General features: G+C 48.0%; 1 long non-coding RNA gene across 1 annotated transcript; it reads left to right on the forward strand.

The window, feature by feature from the left end:
- The first annotated feature begins 4,230 nt into the window (after positions 1 to 4,230).
- LOC125906800 (uncharacterized) lies at positions 4,231 to 5,931 on the forward strand. The gene is made up of 3 exons (XR_007452151.1): positions 4,231 to 4,907; positions 4,998 to 5,100; positions 5,179 to 5,931. It is a non-coding gene; the product is annotated as an uncharacterized LOC125906800 (long non-coding RNA).
- Positions 5,932 to 6,567: the final 636 nt, after the last annotated feature.

Genomic DNA, 6,567 nt, shown 5'->3' on the forward strand with positions numbered 1-6,567 from the left:
TACCGCAAGGTAGTGTTCTAAGTCCTTTGCTGTTCATAATTTTTATTAATGATGTCCGTACCACCCTCCCTCCTGAGTGTTTCCTCTGCTACGCAGACGACCTCAAAATCTTTCTCCCAGTTTCGTCTCCTAGTGATTGCATTTCCCTACAAAATATTCTTGATCGTTTTTCGTCTTGGTGTTCTAGTAATTCCCTCACATTATGTCCTGATAAGTGTAACGTCATTTCGTTTAGTCGTTCGCAGTCTCCAATCACTTACTCGTACGTCCTAAATTCTGTACCAGTCAATCGTGTTTGTGTCGTAAAAGACCTCGGTGTCTTGCTTGACAGAGGCCTCACCTTCAGCCACCACATTGACTCAGTTGTCAATCAGGCGCGGAAAACATTGGGTCTCCTAAAGAAAATTGCGTGCGATTTCTCCGACCCTATGTGCCTCAAGACTCTGTTCTGCTCTCTGGTCAGATCGATTTTGGAGTACTGCTCAGTAGTCTGGTCCCCTACAGCTCGAACCCACGTGGAACGTATCGAGCGGGTGCAGCGATCGTTCACCAGGTTTGCTATATGTAATATCCTGGGTAGATTGTCCTCCCCCATACCTCCTTACGAGGACAGGTGTCGGCAGCTTGGCCTGGAACTATTGGAAAACCGCCGTTCCCATGCCCAATCCTCCTTTATTGCCGCATTACTCCTTGGTAATATTGATTCTCCTTCCCTTCTTTCTTCTATCCCTTTCTACGCCCCTAACCGTGTTCTTCGAAACCGCCCTCATCTAGTGATCCCTTCCCGCCGAACTGCAGTGGGCCGTAATGACCCCCTTCTTCGTGCAATTCGTCGATTTAACTGTGTATATTCTATGTTTGATTTCAACCTTCCCTTATCCTCTTTCCGATCCCGCATTAGAACCCTCCATAATCCCGTGCTGCCTTAATTTTTAATTTTTAAATTTTAAATTCCAATTTTCTAAAAAAAAATTTTCTCAAATTTTTGATAATTTGTTGTTCATTTTTGTTAGGTTAGGAAATTAGGTAATAAGTATTATTTAAGTATTTGTGTAACCAAAAGGTAGACAAATAAATTTGAATATGAATATGAATATGAACACCCAGAAGAGCGAGACAGAACGAAAATTTTTCTGAATGTTAGAATGAGAAAAATGATAGATACACATAAAAATCGCGCGATAATGCCGGTTGGGAAGATTTGAATCCGCAGCTGTTCTTGCCAGTGTAGTACCGATCTGTATGCTCATCAAAGAAGATGCTAGATGTTTTTTCCCGATACTACAACTCCTCAGGAAACCCTCTTTCATCCGAGGATATAAAAAGGAGGAACGTATTGAGACTTTCCGTTTGTGGCAAGAACAGTGGGACAACGATGCTGCCAGCGAAGATGCCTCTAGGTATGTCCGTTAGATTCACCGCGTTATTCCGGATGTTATGACATGGTACTCGAGAAGACACGGGGACGTCAACTTCTATCTCGCGCAGATACTTTCTGGTCACGGGTTTTTTTCCGAGAATTCCTGAGCCGGATGAGGTTTACGTCTTCTCCGGATTGTAAGAGCTGTCCCAACACCGTCGAATACGTGGAGCATGCCGTTCTCTGGTGTCCTCGATTCATGCGAACTCGTCGACAAATACTAGGCGAGCAATATAAGATTATCCCGGAGACCCTCATGTCACATCTACTTCAAGACCGGACCAATTGGGGGATGTTCATTGAACTCGCTGAACGGATCTTGTCTACACTACAACGAGAATGGAACAGTGAGCGTGCCAACCGTGCGGCCGAAGGATTAACAGACACAGACACGGCAGTCAATGGTGGCGTGTTAGAAGCGAGAGCAAATAGGCGTAACATGTTGCGCCGTCAACGCAATGTTCAGATACGAGAAGGGAGACAAACTTTACCAGTATCACCACCAACTTTAACCATTCTTGCCAGACGCGTTGTGGCTCGATTAACAGGATTAACAAACACAGACACGGCAGTCAATGGTGGCGTGGTAGAAGCGAGAGCAAATAGGCGTAACATGTTGCGCCGTCAACGCAATATTCAGATACGAGAAGGAAGACAAACTTTACCAGTATCACCACCAACTTTAACCATTCTTGCCAGACGCGTTGTGGCTCGAGAACGAGTTCTTAGTATACGAGCGAGTCGTAGACAAGAGCAGCAAGGAATAGCGGAGGGGGAAACTCCTCCGAGCCCAAGCGATATACCACTAGTTGAAGATGTTGGTGAAAATGATCAGTCGCGACGCCGTTCAATGTCGTCAGATGAAGAAGCGGCTGTTACAGCAGCGACAACTGCAGATCGCTAGTTCTTCATTAAAATGAGCCTTAGTAAGCTACTTACAATTTCATAGCAGTCCGAGATAAAACAGCGTTATTTATGTCAGTGCTGTAGTATCGCGATAAAGAACGTCTTGACCCCTCGTAGTTCCACATGTGATTTCTCTTTTATTGTGTTGTGGACAGACCGCTGCCTCATCCTGAGGGCTCACTGTTGACAGCAGGGCTGTCATCCGGTGACGTCCTCAGTGAGGATCGCGGCGCGAGAAGGACCAGTCGTCCTCTCCCCGCATTGCGTGTGTGTGTGTGCGTTTTATTTATTACGTGTTATTGTATAAAGATACCAAAGAATAGTTGTAAATACATATACTGTTTGTGCCGTACACACCGTCTTATGTTTGTTTTGTGCAGACACAACAGTGGCGACGAGGATGGGATCCTCCTCGCGTAGGGGAGGATCCTACAAAGGACCGACGCAGCACGGAGGTCACCATCGCGGTTCCACCATCGCGCAACCGCCATCGCGCAGAATGGGCACGCTTGGGCTTGTGCGAAGCCCCGAAGAGATCCTCATTCCGCCGCAGCGTATTCCGGCTAAGGTGAAGGGACATTCCGCCTTGGGCCGACGACACACGGTATCACCACCACCCGCTGCAGTGTCATCGGACACACTGGTGCAGTATTGTCGTGCGCGGCATCACGGCCGCCCCTACTGCACCAGCATCATCGTCGAGCCCGGTGAGCAGGTACAGTGCTGAGGCATATCGGCTGCCCCCTGTGCATCTACATCGCCGGCGCTCCAGCTGCACAGGTGCATCTCGATGGCGGCAACACTGTCGCCCCTGTGCAGCAACATCGTATGTGTCCCGGGTCACAGTCGTCGTGCGCGGCATCTTGGTCGCCCTCTGTGTACCCTCATCATCATCGTCAACGTCATCATCATCCTCCGCGCCCTGCACAGCAGTTCACCGGCAGCGACATCACGGTCGCCCCTGTGCAGCGGTTCCGGCTGAGCGGTCGCAGCGTGCGCGGCACCACGGCCGCCCCCTGCTCAGCCGCACAGTGACGCCTCATCGGCAGCAGCATCCGGGAGAGCTGCCTCATCATCATCGGCGTCAGGTGCAACAGCCATCGACAGCGGCAGGATTATCCGCTACTGTTGCACCATCAACAACAACGCCAGCAACAACGCAACAACACCAACAACAACACCACTGCGGCTGCAACGGAACGAGCGAGCGCAGCATATCGGCTGCCCCCTGTTGCAGCCCGCAACGCTCATCCCGTTCGAGCGTTAGACACGGAGGCCGGTCAGCACTCTCCCCCGTTATACACAGCGCCACTTGAGCCGTACGCTTGCCACGCCGTTTTTTAATTACATTAAAACTGCTGCGTCGGCTTAAGCCGTACCGGCCTAATTAAAACGGGGAGATGTTGTGGACAGACCGCTGCCTCATCCTGAGGGCTCACTGTTGACAGCAGGGCTGTCATCCGGTGACGTCCTCAGTGAGGATCGCGGCGCGAGAAGGACCAGTCGTCCTCTCCCCGCATTGTGTGTGTTGCGTTTATATTATTTATTACCCATGTTTATTGTACCCATACCAAAGATAGTGATAATATAACATATTCTGTTTGTGCCGTATACCACCGTCTCATATTGTTTTGTGCGGACACAACATATTGTTTATCCATCTTTCATCTGTCCAGCAACATAACAAATATACAACGTATCTATAAAGTTGTTATACTACATTCAATTTCCTTTTTTAAAGATAATGTATTGCGTACTGACTAATGGATTTCTAACTACTAATATTACTTAGTTTATCGCTAAGACTTCTATCAGTTAATTTTCTTATGGTATCTTTGCAGAGCCGGTCTCGTAGTACAGTCGTCAATTTGTACGACTTAACAACATACCCGTCATGGGTTCAAGCCCCAAATAGACCGTGCCGCCATACGTAGGACTGACTATCCTGCTATGGGGGGAAATCAATTAGTCACTGAAAGCCAAGTCCATAAGTGGTACAGGCAAGCCTTGACCGACAACGGTTGTTGAGCCAAAGAAGAAGAAGAAGAAGAAGATCGTTTTTAGGGGCCATAAACTATTAAGGTCGGTTTGTGGGGGAGTCCTAGACAAGCAATCATCGTATCTGCCGACGCATCATCAGTTGGCCTCGGGGCGACAACCCAAGTAGCAACTGAAGCTTTTTTCTCCCAGTTTCAACTCCCTCATGTCCACAAACTGCCTTCGCTTACTATTCCTATCCCGTTTCTACATTCCACAACGTTTGTTGCGTTCTCGCTCATCAGGGTGTTAGTCAATTCTCTCTTGCCACACGAAGAGAATTCTCCTGCACGCTTCGTGTGTTGGATTCTACCCATCCCTGTTGAACACACGTCATTTTCTTCCATCGCACTCATCAGAGTGTTTGCTCTTTTCCATCCAAGCCAAAGAGCGACTTCAGTGTGCTCTGAACCGTGGATGTGAGAGTGTGTGTTTGTGTGCTGCGTGAACTATTTTTCCTGCGTGAAACACTTTCCATACTGCGCCATCCGCGGTGTTCTTTCTGCTTCATCGGAGGACGAATTTTTATCATCTAATTGTTTGGGTAAGTGTCCTTTTCTAAGTGTCTAGTGCTATGTGACATTTATTCTAATTCTAATATTATTCTACTATGCAATGTTTTGCACATTACAAGTTTCAGATGTGTGCTGCTACCGCTAGCTGTTCCTCAAACTACTTAAAAAGTGTGACACTGTGTGCACAGGCGTTCAAGTTTCAATTGATCCTCAAGCACAAAGGTAAGTTTGTCACATCTTTAAATGAAGTTTAATCTTTTTAACAAAGTGTGTCTATTAATTGTGTATTTTCATCAACAGCCTTCATACAACACCGCGGGCTCCAGCGTGGTGTGAAGAGGGAAGAAGAAAAGACAGAATTGGAAACAGCCGCATCAGGCTTCCAACCACCGTGTGTGTATGTAAGTATGTGAGAACACATGTCCCTACTAGCAATGAGAATGAAAAAGTGTGCGACTTTCAGGCGAGGGGCATGTAGAAGCATGGGGAGACGGTTGGAAATTCGCGGAATTGCTCGGAGGCGCGAGCGTGTTTTGGTTTCTACACAGTTTTTGCACTCACACAATTACACATGTGTGAATGTGTGCGTTCACTTTCAGCCTGCGCGCTCAGTTTGGTTTTCTCGCAGCGGCATGCGGGTATCGGTGTCTCGCTCGCACTAGTGCAGCGAGTGTTCCTCTGTGCGCTCCCCTTCTTGCCACCACACGAAATCGTCAGTTCAGCTCAAGCGTTCGCCGTGAAAGGCTGCGCGCGTGTTAGCCTAAGTCCCGGGCGATCGAAGTTTCGCTAAGTGTTGAAGTGTTGTGCACTTTGAAATGAAGCTGCGCTTTTCTTTCACCATTTATCTTAAATGTGTGATATGCGCTGCTTTATTTCAATGTTTATTTTTGCTGTATCGAACATCAACAACGGTATCCATGCAGTTAGGCGACTATTTTAAATACGGCGATTTTTTTTATATAAATAATGTGTGTGATTTTGTGGCAAGATTGTGTGAAGCTATGTGTGAAAATGCCCCTTTATTTGCAATAAAAGTGATAAAATATAAACCAAGTTTGATGTGTTCAAGTTTTTGTTTTGATTCGGGTGCACCAAGTCCGAATGAAGGAAAGCGCACAGCGCGCTACGAAAGAAACGAGCGGGAGGGGGTGTCAGTCCAGCGCAGCGCAATTCGCTGGAATCAAGTGGGAGGGGGTACCAGTTCAGCGCTGCGCAAGCCGAAAGAAACGGGAAGGAAGGGGTATGAGGAAAATACGATGAAACAGCGCGAGCGAGCGTTCTTTACAGCGAGAGCGCCTCGTGTATTTTAAAGGCAAGCAAGAGAGCGCATTCTCTCCGTGGTAGCGCTCCATCCGCCATTTTTAATTCTCAGCCCAAAACAACGGACTTTGGATCCGTGCTTGGGCCGGACCCCCACCGCGTGTTTCTACCTACCCCTCGCCTGAAAATTTCGTTCTCTTTGTCTGTCGGGGTGTGAATCCTCTTGTGGGAACCCGACAGACAAAGAGAACGAAATTTTCGGGCGAGGGGTAGGTAGAAACACGCGGTGGGGGTCCGGCCCAAGCACGGATCCGAAGTCCGTTGTTTTGGGCTGAGAATTAAAAATGGCGGATGGAGCGCTACCACGGAGAGAATGCGCTCTCTTGCTTGCCTTTAAAATACACGAGGCACTCTCGCTGTAAAGAACGC

The sequence above is a fragment of the Anopheles coluzzii genome, chromosome X (assembly GCF_943734685.1).
Source record: "Anopheles coluzzii chromosome X, AcolN3, whole genome shotgun sequence".
Classification (NCBI taxonomy): Eukaryota; Metazoa; Arthropoda; class Insecta; order Diptera; family Culicidae; genus Anopheles; species Anopheles coluzzii.